Source organism: Sciurus vulgaris (assembly GCF_902686455.1).
Source record: "Sciurus vulgaris genome assembly, chromosome: X".
Lineage (NCBI taxonomy): Eukaryota > Metazoa > Chordata > Mammalia > Rodentia > Sciuridae > Sciurus > Sciurus vulgaris.
Window position 1 is genome coordinate 17,447,665 of NC_136471.1, and position 24,185 is coordinate 17,471,849.

Here is a 24,185-nt window from a genome sequence, read left to right on the forward strand (position 1 = left end):
AACGAATTCCACGGTGAATTCAATTCTCATCAGTTGAGAAAAGTACAGAAATTCACCTCTCTATTCTCCACCTCAATACAGCAAAACCCATTGTTGACTACATATTACCTCTGAAACTACCTTTTACTCTACTGTCACCACCAGGCTCAACTCACTACCAACCTTTATAGCAAGCAGCAAGGGAGTGACTTGGTCATGGGACATCAATTCAAATCCTAACTCTGTCACTTAAAAATTGTGCAGTTTAACCTTCCTCCCGCTCATCTGTAAACTGTGTATCATAACTACTATGCAGAGTTGCTATGAGGATCAAATTAGATAATAGGTGTAAATTTAACCAGCATACTTCCTGGAACCACAGTAGGCATTCAATTAATGTTGATTCCCCCTTTACCCCTTCTCCTTGTCACTTACTCCAAGATTGATCAAATTTGACATTCATGATTTTAATTACTCTCAACCAAGATCAATGGTATATAGGACATGCAGCAATTTTCACTTTAAGTAAGATTTTGAATGGTGTATGCCACAAGGGAGACAGTATGAAATTGTGCTCAAAACTGTAACTTCAGAGAACTAAGGTAATCTTAATTCTGATCTCTTATTTCCAAACTTGAGAGTTGTGAGACATAAGGAAAGTAACTTTACCTCTCTGAACCCAGTTCTTCATTTACAAAATGAAGAGAACAGATAATGTATACAAGCTCCCGGCACGAGTGCCATAAATGGTAGCTGTTGTTATTCTAATTTTTCAGATCATTGTGCAGGAACTAGTCACTTTTAAGACTAGCCAAGTGAGCTCAGCCAAGTACTCAGTCACATGAACACACTGTTATTGTTCTCCACTCTCCTGGAGTTATGTTTTACTGCATTCTGTAGAGGAAATTACATCAACCTTGGCTTTATTGACATTTCATTACTTCTTTGTTGTGGGGTGCTGCCCTGTGCATTCTAGGATGTTTAAGCAGCATCCGTGGCCTCTACTGACTAGATGCCAGGAATTGTGTCTGGCAAAAATGTCTCTTGGCTACCGTCCAAAGCCTCCTGTGTGGCCCCAGTCCTCAGGTGGAAAACTCACTTGTCTAGCATGATCCACAAACAGGGGTATTCTCCAAGATCTCAGGAGGTAACCCTGCAGAAAAGTCTAAGATTTAACTGAGCTATTACTTAGTATTATTTACTCTTCTAAGTTTCATCACCTACTATTATCCATAATTCAAAGCTGATCACAGAAAAATAATTTGGGGGGCTCAATGTGAAATGAGAACATGTTTCAAGTCACAGGAAGGGATGCTGGCCATTCACTTCTCACTACTCTTACTATATACTGTGATACAAAGCTGAATTTAAAAATCTTTTATGTCCCATTTGCTCTATATAAATCTTTACACATTTTGTATATATAATCAAGTTACCACTCTACACCCCATAAATACATACAATAATGTGATTAATATTTTAAAAAGATCATATACTCTGAAGACTTTTGCACCACATTACAGTTTTCCCTCATTACCCACACGGGATCAGTTCCAGGACACCCTGTGTATACCAAGTTTCAGATGCATAAGTCTCTTGTGCAAAATGACATAGTATTTGCACGTAACCTACACATTTCCTCCTGTATACATCCTCCTGTGTGCATCAAATCATCTTGATTGCTTATAATACCTAATATGATGTAAATGTGTGTAAATAGTTGTTGTATTGTATAGGGAATAATGACAAGGAAAAAAACTGTAAATGTTCAATAGAGAGGTGATTTTTTTCCAAATATTTTCAATCCTTGGTTGGTTAAATCCAAGGATACAGGAATCAACTATATTACCCAAAATAAAAAAGTATGTCTTAGTTGGGAAGGTGAGGCAGAATTTATGCAGTGAATAAATCACTAGAAAGACATTATTTCACTGTTTGCACAGTTGAAGCATGTTGAATGTGTATACAATTACTACATTAATGTTCAAATGACTCCAGACACCTCTTGATTATTCACAATAGATTCATTGTCCATTTTTCATTTTAATAAACACACCCGAAAGGCAGGAGCCATTTCTTATCCACTGTGTATGCCCACACCTAGCACAAGAGCCTCCACCAGAGATAACTCAGTAAATGCTTGTTGAATAAACGAATGGTCATATACTCTGCTTAATTAAGTACTCTGCTGACACATAGACACACAAAAATCTTTCTTTGCTTTTGTGCAATTGGAGCTGAAAGATCTCTTATGAGAAAATAATTACAATCTACTCCCTCTTTTACCCCATATCCAAACTGAGTAGTTCAATTAAAAAAAAAAAAAGTGTAGGCAAAAGTTGGGGAAAGCAGCCAAATAGATAAGGCCTAAAAGTTCAAGCAAGCAGGAACATTTGTTCAACTCCCACAAGGTTATAAAAGCCAATGTTGCTGGCACCAAAGCGGGGTGCTGGGGGAGGGGGGGCAGAAGGGAACCCAGAGGAGAGAAGGAAAACAGGGCTCAGTCTCAGATTAGCTGCCATTCCTTCGATAAACAGCTACATTTTTAAATGTCCAAACTTCAGAGGTGATGGGGAGATTCTCACACAAAGCCTTGAGTTATAAATTACTTTTCCAAGGGACATTGGCAAAATCTTTGAGAATGTTTAGGAAGATCATTTTGGTCATACTTTGGCTAATTTCTGAAATTCCTTTGTCTTTTTTCCTCCTGTCCCATGGGAGGAACAACAGGTTATCAAAAAGCCAAGTAAAAGACATTCCCTTTACTCCTTAAGGCCCACTTCCCACCAACATGTTGGTCTTTGTAAAAATCTTACCACTTTCAGCATTCTATTCCCCAGAAGGCAAAAAATCAGACTTCTACTGCAAAACCACGGTATTTTTCAGATTGTTGTGCTGTACAGAATGCACATCAGACTAGCAATGGTACATACAACAACTGCGTAAATAAATGTATTTTCACCCATCTTTATGACAAATTCTATTTCCACTTAAAAGTTTCCACTTTAACATTTTCAGCAAATTATCTTTTTCAAGTGATCCACTGCCTTGATATTGTACAAGAGGAATTTTATCAATTTATACCTTCTTAAGTTTCACTCAAAAATCTAGACTTGCTTGAAAAAAATATTTTCCTTCTCCAAAAATTAAATATGGGAATGGTAGCCTAGAATTTTAAAACACCATATATGGTTACAGAATCTATATGGTAGTCTTAGACTACATACTTACTGTGAGGTGGTTTGGGCAAATCCTGACCTAACTATCTGACCAATTTCCTGTTGCATAAAGATTATATTTGCCTTTAAAAATGTTAAAGAAGCATTTTTAAAGACTGAAGGTAAAGACTAGATTGGAACCTTATGTAACTGAAATGGGAATGCATTATGGCTCCACCACATTAAAGGCCGATGCCTTTTTAATATGGATTCTTCTTAAGCAAATATAAGCATGGGTTTCCAAAGGCAAAGCTCCCATCCCAGAAGCCCTTGCTTCTTCAGTGTAAGGAACCAGGAGGACCCCCAATGCCATTCCCGAGGATGAGCTTGGGGTGCTAAGGCTTTACAAAATTCCAAGGGGCCTACAATTTAAACTTGTGCTGTTCTACAAATGTTCACATTTCCAAGGAAGAACATTAACATTTACATTAAAACTATCCTAATCAAGATAACGGGAAAATATTCCTGGTGTTCTATAAGCTTGTCATCCATCTGATAACCCAGAGAAGAATTACAAGCAATTACAAAATGATGGCTTCAATTAGGAAAACTGGATCTATTCCAGATTCAAATCAAAGGGGGCTCAGATAGTCCCAATGGAATAATTTAAGTGAATAATACAGGGGATTTCCAGCAAAGACATGCGTTTATCCTACTATTTCTCCTCTTCTGAAAGCCAAGAAAAATGCTACAACGATGTAACTCCTACCCTTCAGGAAATTCAAGAACCAAACCTGCTACCCCGTTAATAGACCTTGTTCTCTCCTATTCCCAAGAGGGTCTCCCTAGTACATGGTTTTTATTGTAAAGGGCAATGAAAACAAACCTGAGAAACTCGCCTGGTCCCAAATGCAGAAAATAATATAGCACTGAACACGAACCACACACAGTGTTTCCTTTAGCCTTGCTGATTTTCAAATCTCTACCTAGTCTTGGAAGACTAAGAGGCCCAGAGGGATGGAAGAGAAAGAAACTTCGAAAGCAGAAACCTCTCCCCTAAAGCCTAGAATAGACGGCACCTTGTAGGGATTTCAAGCTTTTTGAGAAGTAAAGGTCACACCCTGCGGTTTTGCAAACCCACCTCCTAAGGCTCAACCCCGGTGATAGAACCTTCCTCTTGCTTCTCTAGGTTCCATGCTGGACTTTAAATCCCCCACTCTCCCCACCCCCATTTCCCCAACCCGGCCATCCCCTTGGAGAGCAAAACCCAGCGGGCCCTCCCCCATCCCTCCAAGCTCTCTGCACCCCACCCCCACTCCTTCCACCCCACCCCCAGCATCCCCGAAGAGAAAGCCACAGCGAGCCCCCTCACTTCCATTCCCTCTTATCCCCACCCGGTATCCCCATGGAACAAACCAAGGCAGGTCCCCCATCTCCAACCCCTCCCCAACAGCCGCCATCCATGATGGGGAAACCAAGGGACCCCCACTTCATCTTCACCCGCCCCCCACCACCAAGGCTAAGCTATCCTTGGAAAAACCAAAAGGTGTCCCCACCTAGCCCAACCCCCACTGCCCGCCAACCTCGGTGTGAAAAACCAACGACCCCGTTCACTCCCTCCCCACCAACCCCCGGAGGAAAACATGGAGAGTCCCCATTTCACTCCCGCCCCCCACCTCTGTCCCACTCCTTCCTCATCCCCCGTGGCGAAAGCCCGCGGAGGCCGAGGCACGCACCCCAGGGGACCTGCTAGTCCCTCATCCCGCATCGGGCAGCACGGGGAGCCCCAGATGCGGCGAGGCCGCCGAGGCCCGAGGCCGCAGGTACCCAGCCCTGGAAGTCCGGGCAGCCCGGGCCGCGGGGGCCAGCCCGGAGCGGCGGTGGCGGGGCAGGAGGGCAGCCGCTCCCCCGAGACGCGGGCGGGAGGCACACACGCACGCACACGAGGAGAGAAAGCGGGCTTACTGCCTGGGGATGCTCGCCCGCGCAGCTGTCTCGGTGGCCGCGGTGGCCGCTGCCTGCACCGAGGCCGAAGCGCAGCGGCGGCGGCGGCGGCTGCGGACTGAGCCCCCTCGGCCGGGCGTTGGATGTAGGGCGCGGGAGGGGCGTGAGGGGAGGGGCGCGCGCGGGGAGGCGGGAGGGAGGGGGGGAGAAGCGCGCGCGGGGGCGGGCGCGGCCGGCTGGGGCGGGGCGGGGCGCGCGCCAGCCGGGGCTCTGCCCGCGGCGCGGGGGCTGCGGTGCGGGGTGCGCGCGCGGGAGCCGGCCGGCGGGGGCGGGGGCGGGGAGGGGGCGCTCTCCACGCACCCGGCGCGGCCGCGTGTCCCAGCCTCAGGAGAGGCCCGGCTGCCTGCGAGGCGCGCGCGCGCGAAGAAGGTGGCTGCGGGGAGGTGGCGGCGGGCGCTTCCCCGAGGACCGGCTCGCGTCCGAAGGCAGAGAGGAGGGTGGGCTGGGGGCGCCCAGGACCCCCTCCCTCGCTCCCCAGGCCTTCGTAGGCTGGCGGGGAGTCACGAGTCACTGCAGGCAGCCGTGGCCAGGGCAGGGAAGGTGGGAGCAACAAAGAGAATCGGCGAGGGTGGCGTCTCGCCTCACCAGGGGCCTCACTAACCTGCGCACCTCCTGCAAAGCGGCGCGGGTCTGGAGTGCACTGCTCTCGGCCCCCTACCGCCGAACCCCTTGGTCCAGAGCCGCGTTGACGACCCGCAGACGACCCCTCCCTGTAATGACAAACTGGAGGGCTTTAAAGGAGCCCTGTCCTTAAGCCTAGTGCCACCATCCAGAGGGCTTTACATCCAACAGAAAACACTAATGGCCGAACGGCGCGTGGCGACTCATTCATTCACTCAACATTCGGTTCGCTGAGCCCTCACCATGTGCCAAGCGCTGTGCCTGGCGCTGGAGATACAGCGCAGTCATGCAGACACTATCCGCCTTACCCCGGGATCTTGAAACCTAAATGGGGAGACAGACGGTAAAGAAGTGAGAAGACAGTCACATTTGTATAAAGCTGTGCAGGAAAAGAAGGGGTTGCAAATAATGTGGTCAAGAAAGGAGAAGGTAGCATTTAAGCTGAGCCCTGAAAGATATGAAAGAAGCAACCATTTAAGGGGAAATCAAGGAAAAGCTTTCCAGAAAGAGCAGAAGGAGGGGGTAAAGCTTGATACCTTGGAACTAAAAGGTGGTGATTGTGATTGGTGCCAGGAGAGCTGGAGAAACTAGCAGAATGTGAGGATGAACAGGTTGGCAAGGATCAGATTGTGAACTGTATCCTGGTCCTGTTTTATTCCAAAATCAATGAGCGAGCGGCCATTGAATGAATGGCTTAACCCTGGAGCACGATATGATCTGATTTATATTTCTTTTAACTGTTTTTCCCCCTTTGGGGACGATTGTGGATTTACATGCATTTATAAAATAATAGCAATTCCGGGTGCCCCTACCCAGTTTTCCCCAATACAAAATGAAACTACAGTATCACAACCAGAATATGGACATTAGTACAATCTTCAGATCTTATTCGGATTTCCCATTTTACCTATACTCATTTGCATGCATGTGTTCAAATTTATCACATGCATAGGCTGTGTATCCACTACCACAGTCAATAAAACAGTTCCATCTTTACAAAGATGCCCTTTTATAGCCACAGTAGCACCCCAGTTCCCTGGGATTCCTTTACCACCGGCAAGTACTAATCTCTCCTCCAATTCTGTAATTCTGATATTACAAGAATGTTATGTAAACCGGGTGTGGTGTTGCACACTTGTAATCCTAGTTACTCAGAAAGCTGAGACAGGAGGTTCACAAGTTCGAGACCAATCTCAGCAACTTAGTAAGACCCAGTCTCAAAACTTACAAAAAAAATTTTTAAGGTCTGGGGATGTTAGTAGTAAAGTGCCCCTGGGTCAGTTTCCCCAGCCCTGCAAAAACAAAAAAAGAATGTTATGTAAATGAATAATAATAGAGTATAATTATCCCTCGCATCCACAGGGGATTGGTTCAAGGATCCCCTTGGCTACAAAAATCCACAGATGCTCAAGTCACTTATTGAAAATGTCATAGTATTTGCATATAACCTATTTATATCCTCCCATCTACTTTAAATCATCCCTAAATTGCTTATAATACCTAATACGATGTAAATGATATGTAGATAGTTGTTATAGTTTATTGTACAAAGAATAATGACAAAGTCCATTCAGTACATCAGTAAAGATGTTCAGTACAAACAATTATTTTTCTGTAGATGCAGAACCTACCATAATGAAGGGCCAACTGTACTCATTTGAATATTGGTTTTTTTCACTCAGCTTGATTCCCTTGAATTTCACCCAAATTGTTGTATCTATAGTTTACTTTTTATTGCTGAGTAGTATTCTAGGTCAGATTTATGTTTTTAAAGTCCACCATGATTACTGTGTGAAGAATGGTTCAGAATAGATTAAGAAACAAAACCAGGAGACTAGTTAGGATTCTTTCCAATAGTCTTGATGAAAGCTGACAATGGTTTGGATCAAGTTAGTGCCAGTAAAATAAGTGGAAGGGTTTGATAGAAGAGTGCTGAAGAGGAAAATAGAGTTGAAAGTAGAGACAGAATAGGGTAAAACAACTGTTTTGAGACCTTTCACTGTGTAAAGTAGAATAGAAATGGAGTAGAACTGAGGGGTTAGTAGAGACTAGGGGAAGGTTCCCTTTTCTCTTTTGAATTTCAAAAATGGAAGTCTGCTTGTAAACAGTTTAGGGATAGTATGTTGGGAGGGACTGGTGAGGTATGAGAGAGAAGACTTTACTAAAGGAGTCAAGTTCAGAGGTGGAATGAGAGCTGAATTCAAGGAGAGGAATGCTCCTCAATCTGGAGAAAGACTTTCTCAATTGTAAGGAAGGCCATGGAAATAGATGCTGATGGGAGGTGGAAGGTAGGCCAGTGATGTGTTTAGATCAAGCAAATAGGTTCTGATGACTCCTATCTTCCCACAGCTCACAAACTAGGTGGTGGCTTCCTTTACCAAAGAAACAGCAGCATAAGTCCTTGCAAAGTCCCCTTCTCTCCCCTGACATCTAGGGCCTGCACCTTCTTTTTTCCCGTTCTGATCCTTCAGAAGCACTCAAGTTCTATCTTTCTGGGACCAAAAGAAGCCTCATGACACATTGCCTAGGAAAAGTGTAGCCCATCCATGCCTCCCCTCATCACAGAAGACACTGGACAATCAACTCTGCTGCAGATAACTCCCCTGAATACCAGCCCTGTGCCCAGCCCAAAAGAAATGACCAAGTAGCACCCAAGATGGAAGGTTTTGGACCAAGGACTCTCTGTCAAGGAACTTTTGGCTATCCTTGAGCACTCAATCAGTATTAGTTGTGGTTCATTCTTCCCAAGTTCCCTTCCTTTTTTCCTCCTTTCCTTCCCTCCTTCCGTCTCCCCTACCTGTCTGCTCCACTCCTTGCTTCCTTCCTTCCACCTCTCCCACTTCTATCTACCCTCCTACAGATATTCACATTGCTTTACTAGGTGCAAGGTAGCACCTCCCACATTGCCCAAGACAAGTCCAGTCCTATCTGCCTCTTAACACTTGGTTTCCTTGGATTGGGATGCAACTTCTGGAGGTCATGGAAACACATTGTTTCATTTAAAGCATGTAGGGGACTGTGGTGTGTGTTGTCAGAGAAGCAAAAATAAGATAAAAAGAAAGGGGTTGCCCAGACTGAGAACTTGTGTGCTATATTTTCACAATGTTTTCAGACATAAGAAGCAAAAATAAATAGTCTAAAATCAGTATGATCTCAAATATGATCATTTCAGTTTCTGTTGGGGCATGGAAATAAACATGAAGAGGTCTTCAATTTTAACAGAATTTAAAACAACTTTGGAAGGAAATAATACAACATTTATCAGCACACAAAGTAATCAAGTCCTTTGCCTCTTCTTCAAAAAGTGCCGTTAAGACCATTAATTCTAAGTTATTGAAAATGTATTACATACCAGACAGTTTGTATGCTTCATTTTATTTACCCTCATGCTAGATACTATTATCCCCGCTTTACAGATGAGGAAACTGAGGCTTAAAGGGGCTAAGCAACTTTGGATTCAGGATTAAAACCAAGTAGTGCAGCTCTAGAACCCACAGTACAAGCCAGTATGCTATACTTCCAAAAAAGCTGCTTCTTAAAGATAAGTGATTTGTTTTTTCCAAGTGGCCCTGAGTCCTTCATCTTCCTTTCCCTGTTGTTCCTGAGCATCAGCTGTCCCTTTCCACGAGGGACCTCGTGCCTTCAAACACTTGGTTCATTTCATGATCATGTGACATGCCAATGATGAAATCCAACTTAACTCCTAGGGCCTCTCTGGCCACCATTATTTCCCACCTCTTTCTACTCAGATCCTATGGGCCATGAACCTGGGGTCTAGAAGGATCTTGAAATACATCTTGTGCATTTCCTTCATGAAATCTTTGTCCCTGCGGTTCCTTCTGCCTGGAAACACAATTTCAATGACTTCCTGACCATCTCTGCATTTCACAGGTAGCTCAACCTCAGGAGATCCAAAGGTGAACTGCCCCACATACCGCCTACCCCCATCACAACCTATTTATTTTCCTATATTTCCTGTCTCCATTATTGGCATGGCGTCCTTTAGATGCCCAAAGTAAAAAACTTCCATTAATTTTGACTCCTCCACAAAAATTAGTTTACCAAGTCCTATAAATTCTACTTCCAAAATAATGAAACCTCATCTCCTCTTCCAGGTTGTCCCTGAGCAACTCAGGCAGAAACTATTGTCCCCATGGCCCTTGGTCCATGCTGCTAGGACAGCAGGTAATCATAATGTACTTAGAGATTTCATATGTTTGTTTCCCCCACCAGATCATAGGTTTCTTGAGGACAGACAATATGTCTTCCCTGTTTATGACTCCAGTTTCTTGGAACATGGTAGGCATTAAATTAATAGTTACTTTAAAAAAACTTTCATCATGACAAAATAAGAGAAAATAGTGTAATGAGCTTCTATGCACCAAATATTCAGCTTTCATAGTTATCAATACATGATCAGTTGTTTAATAGTCCCCCTACACATTCCTTCCAATGCATACACACACACACTTGGGGTACTTTAAATCAAATGCAAGACATTATGTGATTTGTCAAGAAATACCTCAGTGTATATTGCTGAAAGAGAAAGATTTTCTTCTACATTTTTAAAAACATAGGCACAGCACCTAAGAGCAGTTAACTGAAGTTCCTTAATACCTTCAGAGTAAGGATTCAGAATTCCCTGGTTGTCTCCCAGATATTTTCATATAATTTATTCCAACCAGGATAGCCACGTTTATTGTATTTGGATATTCTGTTTTTAACTAATGGTTCTTGGATGAATGGATGAATGGATAAATGAATGGGCAAATGAGTTGTCCCTACTTTCTCTTACCCAATTGTTCCATCATTCATTTTACAAAGAACCATCCATCTGATACTAGAACCTGTTCAAACTCTTCTGATACCCCAGGTAACAGTAATATCTCCCTTTTCAACAGCATTTTTCATAAATGTCTCTTGCCCTTGTTGCATTTAATCTTATAAGTAAAGATTTTGTGAAGATGGCTTATCTCTCCTATAAACTTTTGAGTTACTTGAGGGTAAATAAAATGCTTTATTCATTACTGTGCACCTATTGGCCCCAAGCAGAGGATCTTGCTCACATTAGAGAACTGAATAATTTATTTCTAAAATGAATTGAGTTGATTGTTAAAACTCACATCCATAGACCCCTCAGGTCTGGCTGAAGAGCCTGTGCTGACATGGTTCCAGTCTGATCTTAGCCTCCTGTTGGTTGTATGGCCCAGAGCAAGTTATAAACTCAAGTTGTCTTCAAATGTCTTTTCTTGCATGCTCCCTGAAGTAATTTTGAAAACCTGTGTACCCTTCCCCACATATTCTAAGTTGATACCTAAACTTTTTCATCTCATGTTCAAATAGTTACACAGGAAGTTATTTTTATAGTAAATCTTGTCACTCTAAATGGTTACATCACTTTTTTGAGTCTGTCCAATTGAATCTAAATACAATAACCCATACCCACCATCATTCATTCAAATACAATGATTAGCCAGGCAAAATGGCACACGTCTATGATCTCAGATACTGGAGAAACTGAGGTGGGAGAATCCCAAGTTCAAGGCCACCCTCAGCAACTTAGCAAGACCCTGTCTCAAAATAAAAATTAGATTTTTAAAAATTTCATCTTGCCATAAGGTTCTACATGTTTATGTTTTAAAAAGTTTTCTGCATAAAGTTATCATTAGTACACAATTGATCAAAAGAACAAATATTTTATAAAATTTTAAAATAGTTTAAATGTACAATGTAACAAATTTTTGGAAATGTAACAAAACTTGTGTGTGTGTGTGTGTGTGTGTGTGTGTGTGTGTGTGTGGTGCTGGGAATTGAACCCACAGCCTTGTGCTTACAAGGCATGCACTTTACCCACTGAGCTATCTCCCCAGCCACAGTAACAAAACTTTTAAACAGGTAGAATTTTTAGAGATGGAAGATATATTTTACAATCTGTTAGTGAATTTGTGGATAAATGTTGCTTATTGTTAGAATAAAGCAATTAAATAACAATTTTATTTTGGTTCTTTTTTAAAATGCAAACTCTAAGAAACTTTGTTCACCTAAATACATGGAAGGAAATGAGTTTTTTCTCACAAGATTTTCTCACAAATCTTTGTGTTTGTTCTTGAGTTATATACAAAAAAAATCCCAAAGTACTCTATCATCAAAATTAATTATAATGATTTATTTGCTGACAATTCCATTAGATCTTTCAGTAATTTTGTTGAAGGCAAAGAATTGAAATCCACCTGTGTTGCAAGGACTTGTTACGCAGTGATTAGAGTCATTCATTTTTGCACACCAACACCCTTATTTTAGCTTTTGTCTTTGTCACCAGGAGGTTTCTAACCCCTGGGGCAACACACCAAAGTCAGTTTAGCAGTGGGGATGGAGGGTGGAGAGGATTGTCTTTCTTTTGTAAAATGAGAGAAAGATTGTTGAGAAAGGAGGAAGAAAAGGAGAATCCACTTGCCTGAGAGAGTGTTCCCAGACAGAGCAATGTTAAAATGTTGAGTGGCTAGTAATTGATTTCCTTACAACTGAATTTGTCCACAGAGTCCTGGTAAATATTCATGCATCCCCAATGATATGTGGACTCTAGGGTGACTCGATTTACCTTGTCCCAGTTTTTTCCACAATATATTTATTGATTTGTTTATTTATATGTGGTGCTGAGGATCAAACCCAATGGCTCACATGTGGAAGGCAAGCACTCTACCACTGAGCTACAACCCCAGCCCACCCAGTTTTGACATCTGAAGTTGAGGGCTAGCATTATCTAAATCACGAGGTTATTGGGAGTATGGAATTAAGTTATATATCACATATAAAGCACCTAGTCCAAAATCAGATGTATAGTAGATGTTCAGAAAATGTTAGATTCCTTCCCCACTTTCAATCTTGACATTCCTATTTTTACACAAGTATGATTAATTATCTTTTTTTTTTCTTTTTGTACAGCCTAAAGGGGATGTTTTTATAAAGGTTTACTTGGCCAAAATTGTACACGAAATCTATACAAGTTGGCTGAAAATCTAATCAGGACATTTTGCCGTGTATTTTTTAAATTTCACACATTTTTTAAAAGAAAAGTACAAAGAATAATATAATGACCACTCATACACCCCCAACCCAGAATTAACAACTCTTAAGCAGTTTATATTTACTTTTAGTCTCTCTTTTGAGAAACAAAAAAATAAACATTACCAATAAGTACTTAAAAATGACTACTCTTTTTTTTAATTGGTTCTTTTTAGTTGTACATGGCAGCAGAAACCATTTTGACATAATTATAAAAGCATGGAATATGTCTTGTTCTAATTCAGTCCCCAGTACCTCTCCTTCCCCTTCCCTTTCCCCACCCCACCCTCCTTTCTCTCTATTGATCTTTCTGCCATTTACACATAGTTATTTTTTAAATTAATCTCTTGTAGATGTACACGAAGGTGAGATTCACTGTGATATATTCATACATGTACATAGGAAAGTTATGTCAGATTGGTCAACAAAAATATGAAAAGATGTTCAACATCTCTAGCAATTAGAGAAACACAAATTAAAACTACACTGAGATTTCACCTCACTCCAGTCAGGATGGTAATTACCAAGAATACAAGCAAAAAAAGAATATAAGCTACAGTAAATGTTGGCGAGAATGTGGGGAAAAAAGGTACACTCATACGTTGCTGGTAGGACTGCAAATTGGTGCAACCACTGTGGAAAGCAGTGTGGAGATTCCTCAGAAAACCTGGAATAGAACTACCATTTGACCCAGTTATCCCACTCCTCCGTTTATACCTAAAGGGGTTAAAATCAGCATACTACAGTGATGCAGCCACATCAATGTTTACAGCAGCTCAACTCACAATAGCTAAGCAAAAGAACCAGTCTAGGTGCCCTTCAACAGATGAATGGCTAAAGAAAACATGTAATAATATATATAAATGTATATATAATATATATTTAATATATAAAATTATATATATTTATAAATATATAATATATTTATATATATTTATATATAATTATATATATTTATATATTAAATTATTATATTTATTATTTATAATAAATATATAAATATAAATATATATAAATATATATATATATCCAAAAGACTTAAAATCAGCATATGACAGCGATGCAGCCATATCATTGTTTACAGCAGTACAATTAACTGACTGTAGCTAAGCTAAGAAGCCAAACTAGGTGCTCTTCTACAGATGAATGGATAAAGATAATGTGGTATATATACACAATGGAGTATCACTCAGCCATAAAGAAGAATGACTTTATGACATTTGCCAGTAAATGGATGGATCTGGAGACTATCATCCTTAGTGAAATAAGCCAATCCCAAAAAACAAAGGTTGAATGTTTTCTGATATGTGGAAGCTAATCCACAATAAAGAGGGAGATAAAAAATAGAAAAGAAGTTCAGTGGAGTGGACAAAGGGGAATGAAGGGAAGGAAGGGAGATGGGAAAGTGGAATGAATGACTATTATCTCTAATCCTAGCCCCTTATTGCTCTCCTGAGTCAACCACTATTCTGACTTGGTTTGCTTTATGATGTTATGTTTAATGTACATTTGTGTTATTGTTAGTATATATCATTCTGCAACTTACTTTTGTCTATTTTACTCAACATTATGACTTTATTCTTTATTTCTCTCCTTACCTCCTCACCTCCAGTCATTTTAGAACACAGTTGTCCCTTGGTGTCCAGAAGGAAAGGATTGGTTCTAGGTATCCCCTCAGATACCAAAATCCAAGGATGCTCAAGTCACCTTTATAAAATGTTGTTTTTGCATGTAATCTATAATACATCCTCCCTTATATTTTAAATTACCTCTAAATAACTTATGATACTTAATACAATGTAAATGCTATGTAAATACTTGTATACTGTATTGTTTAGGGGAGAAGAACAAGAAAAAATCTCCATACATGTTTAGTACAGATGCTATTTTCTTTCCCAATATTTTTGATCTATGTTGGTTGACTCCTCTGATGTGGAACACGTGGAAACAGAGGGCAGACTTGCATTCCGTTTCTAATATTTAGTCTAAATGTATTTAACACCTCCATCCTTTTCCCAAATGAGACAACTTCTCCCAGCCCACCCTAACTCCAGTGTTTCTGTTTCTTGACATTTTTACTCCAGTTTGTTTTTGGATAAAGTTCAAGTGCCATAATATTTACCCATTCCATATGCACAATTCATTGGGTTTTAGTATACTCACAAAGTTGTACAATCAGTTCTGCTATCTAATTCTAGGATATTTTCATCACCCCCAAAAGAAACTTCCTTATTATTCATTCTCCTGATCATTCCCTATTGCCCCCTCTCCCTAGCTCCTCACAACCACAAATCTATTCTCTGTGTGTATGTGCCTATTTTGCATATTTCACATAAATCAGATAATATGTGGCCTTCTTTATTTGTTTTCAGCAACATGTTTTCAAGATTCATCCTTTTTATTGCTGAATAATATACCAGTATGTGGATATTTTGCTTATCCATTTATCAGTTGGATAATATTTTGGTTGTTTCCACTTTGGACTGCTATGAATAATGCTTCTATGAATATTTGTGTAAGACTTTTTTATGGACATAGGTTTTCAATTCTCTAACATCTATACCTAGTAGTGGAATTGCTAGATCAAGTGGTAACACTAAACTTAGGGGAACTACAAAACTTACATAAAATGACTGCACAATTTTACACTCTCAACAGTTCTAACATCTTCATATCCTCTCCAAAAATTGCTATTGTCTATCTTTTTTTATTTTAGCCATGATAAAATGTATAAAGTGGCATTCCACTGTGATTTTGATTTGTGTTTCCCCAATGACTAATGCTGTTGAACATCTTTTTACATGCTTCTTGGCCACTTGTATATCTTTCTTGCAGACATGTTTACTTAAGTCCTTTGACCACTTTTAATTGAGTTATTTATCTTTATGTCATTGAGTTGTAAGAAGACTTAATGTATTCTAAATCCAAGTGCCTTCTTTTTACATCTTATTTTCAAATGTTTTTTCACATTTCTATGGGTTATCTTTTCTGATGGTATCTTTTAAAGCATGTATTAGTCAGCTGTGGCTGACATAACAAAATATCCCAGATTGAGTGGTTTATACGACAAAAATTCATTGTCTTACAATGGTGGAGGTTAGACATTCAGGATCAAGGTGCCAGCAGGGATAGTTTCTTTTGAGGCAGTTTTTCATGGTTTACAGACAGCCACCTTCTTGCCATGTCTTCATGTCCTTTCTTCTTTGTGGGGGGATGGGGGGGGAATAAATCACTGGTGTCTTCTCTTCTTATAAGGACACTGGTCCTATTGGATTAGGGCCCCACCTTTATGATTTAATTCAACCTTAATTACTTTCCTGAAGGTCCTATCTCCACAGTATGGTCACACTGTGAGTGAGGGCATCACTATATGAATTAGGGAGGAGAAGGCACAATTCAGTCCCTAATAAAGCACAAAAGTTTTTTTTTTTTAATTTTGACAAGACTTCATCAAAATTTAACTCTTTTTCCTACTGTGGTTTATATTTTTGATGTCCTAGCTAAGAAGGCCTTACCTAACTCAGGGTCATCAAGATTTACCCCTATTATCTTTTAAGAATTTTGTAGTTTCAGGACTCAAACTTATGTCTTCAGTAAATTTTGAGTTAATTTATGTGCATGCTGTGAAGAAGGTTTCCAGTTTCATGATCACATGTGGATAGCCAATTACTCTAGCAATAGTTGCTTAAAAGACTATTCTTTCCCCTATTGAATTATCTCGGCATCCTTATTGGAAATCAATTTGCCATAACATGAAGATTAATATCTAGACCCTCTGCTTTAATTCCACAGATCTATGTGTATCCCTATGCCCATAACACACTCTCTTGATTAATGCAGCATTATATAAAGTTTTGATATTGGGAATTATGAGTCCCCTGACTTCGTTCTTCCTTTTTAAGATCACTTTGATTATTTGGGGTCCCTTTAGTTGCCATATGTATTTGAGGATAAGTTCACCAATTTCGGAAAGAAAGTCAGCTGGGATTTTGATAGTATTTGTGTTGAATATATAGATCAATTTGGGAAGTATTACCATCTTCCCTATATTAAGTCTTCTAATCCGTGAACATGGGATGTCTTTTATTTAGGTCTCCTTTAATTTCTTTGAATATGTTCTAATTTTCAGAATATAAATTTTACACTTTTCAAAATCTATTCCTAAGTATTTTATCCTTTTGATGCTATTATAAATTGAATTGTTTCTTAATTTCATTTTTGGATTTTTCATTTGTAAAGAATAGATTTATAATCAATCTTTACATATTGATTTTATTCCTTGAAACCTGTCAAACGCCTTTATTAGTTCTAATAAGGTTTTTGTTGTATGTGTATTCATTAAGATCATCCATATCCATGATCATGTCATCTGGAAACAGAGATAGTTTCATTTTTTTCTTTCCAATTTGATACCTGCTATTATTTCTTGACTGATCACATCAACTGGAACCTATAGTATACAATGTTGAGTAGAAGTGATGAAAATGCCTTGTCTTAAAGAGAAATCTTTCAGGTTTTCACCATGATGTATAATGTTAGCTGTGTTTTTTTTTTTTTTTTCCATAGAGGAAATTCCCCTCTACTGCTAGTTTGATGAGTATTTTCATCATGAAGGGATGTTGGTTTTTGTCACATATATTTTCTGTGCTCATTGAGATACTTAGATGTCCTTTATTATGTATCAATTTTAATTCTATTGATATGTGGTTTCCACGAGACTTCTACTTTATAAGGGTACCTTTCCCACTTTATAATTAATAAGTAACCTGTGAAGAGATATTTGGGAACTGTGTGACTATCCTATTTCTTTTTTATTATTATTTTTAAATTTTCAATCTTGTCTTTGAAAAATAAAAACTTATTTTTCTGGAAAATGAAAAATGGCACACATCTTTCTTAGATAATATCCACATCTATAGAACTTTAGATTAATGGCCTTAAGAGATTATGTAAAGTCATGTGTTTTGGGAGATGGAAGTCTAATTTTAGTCTCTGAAATAACCAAGAAAATCGTGAAAATTTCACTCTAATTTTCCACATTCTATTAAATTCTCCTTTTAATGAATAAATACTCTATTTCTGAACATATTTTCACCTGATTGCTTTAGCACCAATTGATTTTTTTGCTTGAATCAGTTGTTACTATGGCAGTTAGAAAAATGATGATTTTTCTATTGCTGCCATTTTTTTACATTTATTAATTGGAATTTCCCACAAAGAAGAGCTATCTCTCCTTTCCTTTTTTGAAGTTTTAGTTTTAATATCACTATGGACTCTCTTATTGTTCAATGTGGTATAATCCATTGCTGTCCTTATTCTTTTTTTTTTTCACATTTTATTTTTTATTTCTTTTTTACTTTTTTTTTTATTTTATTGTAAACAAATGGGATACATGTTGCCTCTCTGTTTGTACATGGCGTAAAGGCATACCATTTGTGTAATCATAAATCCACATACAGTAATGTTGTTTGATTCATTCTGTTATTTTTTCCCTTCCCCCCACCCTTCCCACCCCTCTTTTCCCTCTAAACAGTCCTTCCTTCCTCCATTCTTGCCCCTCTCCCTAACCCTAACACTAACCCTTCCCTCCCCCCCATTATGTGTCATCCTCCACTTATTAGCGATATCATTCGTCCTTTGGCTTTTTGAGATTGGCTTATCTCACTTAGCATGATATTCTCCGATTTCATCCATTTGCCTGCAAATGCCATAATTTTATCATTCTTTATAGCTGAGTAATATTCCATTGTATATATATACCACAGTTTCTTTATCCACTCATCAATTGAAGGGCATCTAGGTTGGTTCCACAGTCTCGCTATTGTGAATTGAGCAGCTACGAACATTGATGTGGCTGTGTCTCTGTAGTATGCTGATTTTAAGTCCTTTGGGTATAGGCCAAGGAGTGGGATAGCTGGGTCAAATGGTGGTTCCATTCCAAGTTTTCTAAGGGATCTCCACACTGCTTTCCAGAGTGGCTGCACTAATTTGCAGCCCCACCAGCAATGTATGAGTGTACCTTTCTCCCCACATCCTTGCCAAAACCTGTTGTTGCTCGTATTCTTGATAATCACCATTCTAATTGGGGTGAGATGGAATCTTATGGTGGTTTTGATTTGCATTTCTCTTATTACTAGAGATGTTGAACATTTTTCCATATGTTTGTTGATTGCTTGTAGATCTTCTTCTGTGAAGTGTCTATTCATTTCCTTAGCCCATTTGTCGACTGGATTATTTGAATTCTTGGAGTAACGTTTTTTGAGTTCTTTATAGATTCTGGAGATTAGTGCTCTATCTGAAGTATGATTGGCAAAGATATTCTCCCATTCTGTAGGCTCTTTCTTCGCATTGCTGATAGTTTCCTTTGCTGAGAGAAAGCTTTTTAGTTTGAATCTATCCCAGTGGTTGATTCTAGCTTTTATTTCTTGTGCTATGGGAGTCCTGTTAAGGAAGTCTGATCCTAGACCAACAAGGTGAAGATTTGGACCTACTTTTTCTTCTATAATCTGCAGGGTCTCTGGTCTGATTCCGAGGTCCTTAATCCATTTTGAGTTTAGTTTCGTGCATGGTGAGAGATATGGGTTTAGTTTCATTCTGTTGCATATGGATTTCCAATTCTCCCAGCACCATTTGTTGAAGAGGCTATCTTTTCTCCATTGCATATTTTTGGCACCTTTGTCTAGTATGAGAAAATTGTATTTATTTGGGTTTGTGTCCGTGTCCTCTATTCTGTACCATTGATCTACCTTTCTATTTTGGTACCAATACCATGCCGTTTTTGTTACTATTGCTTTGTAGTAGAGTTGAAGATCTGGTATTGCAATACCCCCTGTTTCACTCCTCCTGCTAAGGATTGCTTTAGCTATTCTGGGTTTCTTATTCTTCCAGATGAATTTCATAATTGCTTGCTCTATTTCTGTAAGGTACACAATTGGGATTTTAATTGGAATTGCATTGAATTTGTATAGCACTTTAGGTAGTATGGCCATTTTGACAATATTAATTCTTCCTATCCAAGAACATGGAAGATCTTTCCATCTTCTAAGGTGTTCTTTAATTTCTTTCTTTAGTGTTCTGTAGTTCTCATTGTAGAGGTCTTTCACCTCTTTTGTGAGATTGATTCCCAAGTATTTTATTTTTTTCGAGGCTATTGTGAATGGGGTAGTTTTCCTAATTTCTCTTTCTGAAGATTCATCACTTATGTATAAAAACGCGTTGGATTTATGGGCATTGATCTTATAACCTGCTACTTTACTGAATTCACTTATGAGTTCTAAGAGTTTTCTGGTGGAATTTCCAGGTTCCTCTAAATATATAATCATGTCATCAGCGAACAGGGATAGTTTGAGTTCTTCTTTCCCAATTCGTATCCCTTTAATCTCTTTGGTTTGTCTAATTGCTCTGGCCAGAGTCTCAAGAACAATGTTGAATAGAAGTGGTGAAAGAGGGCATCCCTGCCTTGTTCCAGTTTTTAGGGGGAATGCTTTCAGTTTTTCACCATTTAGAATGATATTAGCCATGGGCTTAGCATAAATGGCCTTTACAATGTTAAGGAATGTTCCCACTATCCCTATTTTTTCTAGTGTTTTGAGCATGAAGGGGTGCTGTATTTTATCAAATGCTTTTTCTGCATCTATTGAAATAATCATGTGATTCTTGATTTTAAGTCTATTAATGTGGTGAATTACGTTTATTGATTTCCTGATGTTGAACCAACCTTGCATCCCTGGGATGAAACCAACTTGATCATGGTGCACTATCTTTTTAATATGTTTTTGTATGCGATTTGCTAAAATTTTGTTGAGAATTTTTGCATCGATGTTCATTAAGGATATTGGTCTGAAATTTTCTTTCCTTGATGAGTCTCTGTCTGGTTTTCTTTTTGATGCTCAAATTGTCCCAAATTTGTCTGGGGGGGAAGTTCTCCTCACTTTACAAAATATTCCAGGCTCACTTTCTTCTTTCCTTGCCCTGGACATGGAATCAGCCACTCGTCCAAGGAAATCTAGTTCCTATTATTGTGGAACAACTTGGTAGACATGAAGAGGTGCCATCCAGATCAATCATGAAGAACAGACTTGCTGCCTAGCTGTAGAGAGTATGGTCAGTGAGCAGCCTGAAGTTACCAGCTCCTCAGGGTCTGCCTTATTTGCAAAACCTCTTTAAGTGCCTTTTCCAGGGCCACCCATATCCCGTGACTGAGTTAAGCATGGGTATAAAGTCCTGGCTTTTCAACCTGATATGGGACACTATGTTGGGGAAAGAAAGTGCTCCATAGCTACTTGCTCCACAGCTGGTTGAGGCTTATGATGCAGTTCATCTTTCTTTTCTCAGTCCTGCTTCCTTCCTCCATCCTATATACTTGTTGATCTCTAGTAAACATGTTGCATTTTCTTCTTTTGATCCTGGGGATCAAACCCAGGAGTGCTCTACCACTAAGTTGTATCTCCAGTCCTTTTATTTTATTTTTTTTATTTTGAGATAAGATTGTGCTAAGTCACTGATGCTAGTCTTGAACTTGCAATCCTCCTGTCTCAGTGTCTCAATTTGCTGCAATTACAGTTGTGTGCCACCATGACCCACGGCTGGCAACATCTTGTGCCTTAAACTCCATCACAACAGAGCCTGTTTCAGAGAACCCAACCTGAGCCATATGGTATTTAAAATATAATTCTAGGTACTGTGTGCTCAATATTACTAGAATGTCATTGCTTCTATGCTCTTTTAGTAGACAGGTACACATTTTTAAATAATTTCCAAGCCAACACCACACGGTACTTCTATGCCTTCCCTGACAACATAATTTGTATTTCCTTCTTCCCACAGTGAGAATCCTGACTCCCAACCTATTTATGCATTTTCACTATATTTACTCATTTGCTCAATCCAATGATGCACACAAAATAACTTCAGTATTGCTACAGAAATAGTGTTACCAATAATAAACCACCAAGAAATGTTCAAGGTTGCTCTGCCATATTTTGTGTTTGTTTTTTAAAAGACAGGAGTCTCATTATATTGCCCAGGCTGGCTCCAAACTCCTTGTTTAAGTGATCTTCTTGCCTTGGTCTCCCAAGCAACTGGGACTACAGGTGTGTGCTACTGTGCCCAGCTTATTTTTATCTATATGATATATCCCACTGAGTATGCACAAATTACTGTGTCAAAAGCAATTAGTAGGGGCTGGGGATATAGCTCAGTTGGTAGAGTGCTTGCCACGTAAGCACAAGGCCCTGGGTTCAATGCCCAGCACCCTGAAAAAAAAAGTAATTAGTCAAATCATTTTCATTCTGTTGCACAGTTATATTTTCATTATGATATGCAGTTGGTTTAATTTATTTATCCATTTGGAATTGAATTTTCCTAATATTAATTCAATTTTATTTTTTGAATATATAAAATATTAATGTAATTAAAAGACAAAGCAAGGGCTGGGGTTGTAGCTCAGTGATAGAGTGCTTGTGTAGCACATGTGAGGCACTGGGTTCTCAGCACCACATAAAATAAATAAATAAAGTATTGTGTCCATCTACAGCTAAGAGTTTCTTTAAAAAAAAGTCAAAGCATACAAAAAGATTCTCAGAAAATTCCCATCACCCTCCCTTGTACCTTATTCATACCCACTCCCTTTAGATCATCAATTTCCTTAAGTTCTGGTGTATCTTTCCTGAAAATATATTTTTCAGATATTAGCAGATACATACATGTATATTTCCCCTTCTTTCTTACACAAAGGTAGCAAACTACATTTTACAAGCACAAGATTTAAACTAAAACTAAATTGAGATTGTAATTTCAAATTTGGAGCTTTTCAATATGCTTCTTTGAATGTATTTTTTAGATCATTCTGTTCCTCAGATATTGGATGGGTTGGTTACTTTTCATAGTACCCAACTTCCCCAGAAATGGTATAGTTTTGCTGAGAACTAATTTTCTATGGGGATTTTCTTCTGGGCCTATGCCCCTGGTGCTAGTTTCTCAGTTCCCTCAGTCCTGGCCCCTCAAGTTTTCAAAAGTTCATACCAGGGCTTTTCCTGCAAAGTTAAACAACTCTAGTACCTACACTCACGTGACACAAATGCAGGTATAGGTCTCATGTTAGCTACAGTTTTCTGCTTCAGGTAAGTGGGTGATTCTGGTCCAATACTGGTGGGTAGGCAGGTAGGCAGGAAGCATGGTCCTAAGGCCTGGTTTCAGACAGATCCTGGTTCCAGTCTTCCACCACATTCTGGGCAAGTTCAGCCCCAGTGTCCCATGGATTTGAAGTCCTATCCCCAACTCTTCTGACTTCCTGTTGTAGTTTCTGTTTGCTTTGGTCTGTGATGATTTTCCTCTCATATTTGATAGTTATGTATTTTTTCTTTTGGTACTGCAGATTGAACCCAGGGGCATTTTATCACCGTGCCACATCCCCAGTCCTTTAAATTAATTTATTATTTTAATTTTGAGACAGATTTTCCTTACATTGTGATCCTCTTGCCTCAGCCTCCCAAATTGATGGGATTACAGGCATGTCCCACCACACCTGGCTGATTGTTATGTACTTTTAAATATATTTTAAATGACCTAATAGGTCATTGCTGTGTGTTTGAAATAATGTCAGGAGAATTGTGCATATGCTCACTTTACCATCTTGACATGAAACCATTTATTCATTTTTTCAACTTTTTTTTTATACTGGGAATTGAACCCGAGGTGCTTTACCACTGGGCTACATTCCCAGTTCCTTTTTAAAAGTTTATTTAAGTGTATTATTTTTGAGACATGGTCTCATGAAGTCGCTTAGGGCCTGGCTAAGTTGCTGAGTCTGGCCTTGAATTTGTGATTCTCCTGTCTCAGCCTCCTGAGTTGCTGGGATTACAGATGTGCACCACCATGGCCCAGCCTCAACAAATTATTTTTGCAGTGCTGTAGATCAAACCCAGAGCCTTGTGATTGTCAGGTAAGCACTCTACTGCTGAGCCACACTACCAGCCCCTATTCAATAAATATTTATTGAGATCTACTGTATGCCAAATACCGATCTGAGTTTGTGGGATACTGAACTAAATTAAAGAAATTATAACAGCTGATCAAAGCTCAAGCTTCTTTCTCTTTATGCTTTATTTCTTAAGAATGTGCAATTCACCTTCCTAATACAATAAAACATTTCAAATATATTAGGGTAATCAGGTTATCTTGAAGGGTGCTCATCTTGCATGCTTCTTCCTCCCGTCCACCTATATCCATCTGGTTATACACTCCGAAAATGAAAGAATCTGAGGAAAATTAAAGCTCACTCTAAAAAGAAACTTTTCCTTTATTCCTTCAATCCTTTCCTTCATTGCATCGATGATGCCCTTAAGTGCCAAAGTAGACCAT

At 39.3% G+C, this 24,185-nt stretch overlaps 1 protein-coding gene across 1 annotated transcript in view; it reads right to left on the reverse strand.

The window, feature by feature from the left end:
* Positions 1–5,245, reverse strand: part of FHL1 (four and a half LIM domains 1) — a 58,104-nt gene extending 52,859 nt beyond the window's left edge. Inside the window, exon 1 of the mRNA XM_079124692.1 lies at positions 5,103–5,245. The gene's annotated coding sequence lies outside the window, so the exon portion shown is untranslated. The remainder of the gene's footprint in view (positions 1–5,102) is intronic.
* Between the last annotated feature and the right edge of the window lie 18,940 nt (positions 5,246–24,185).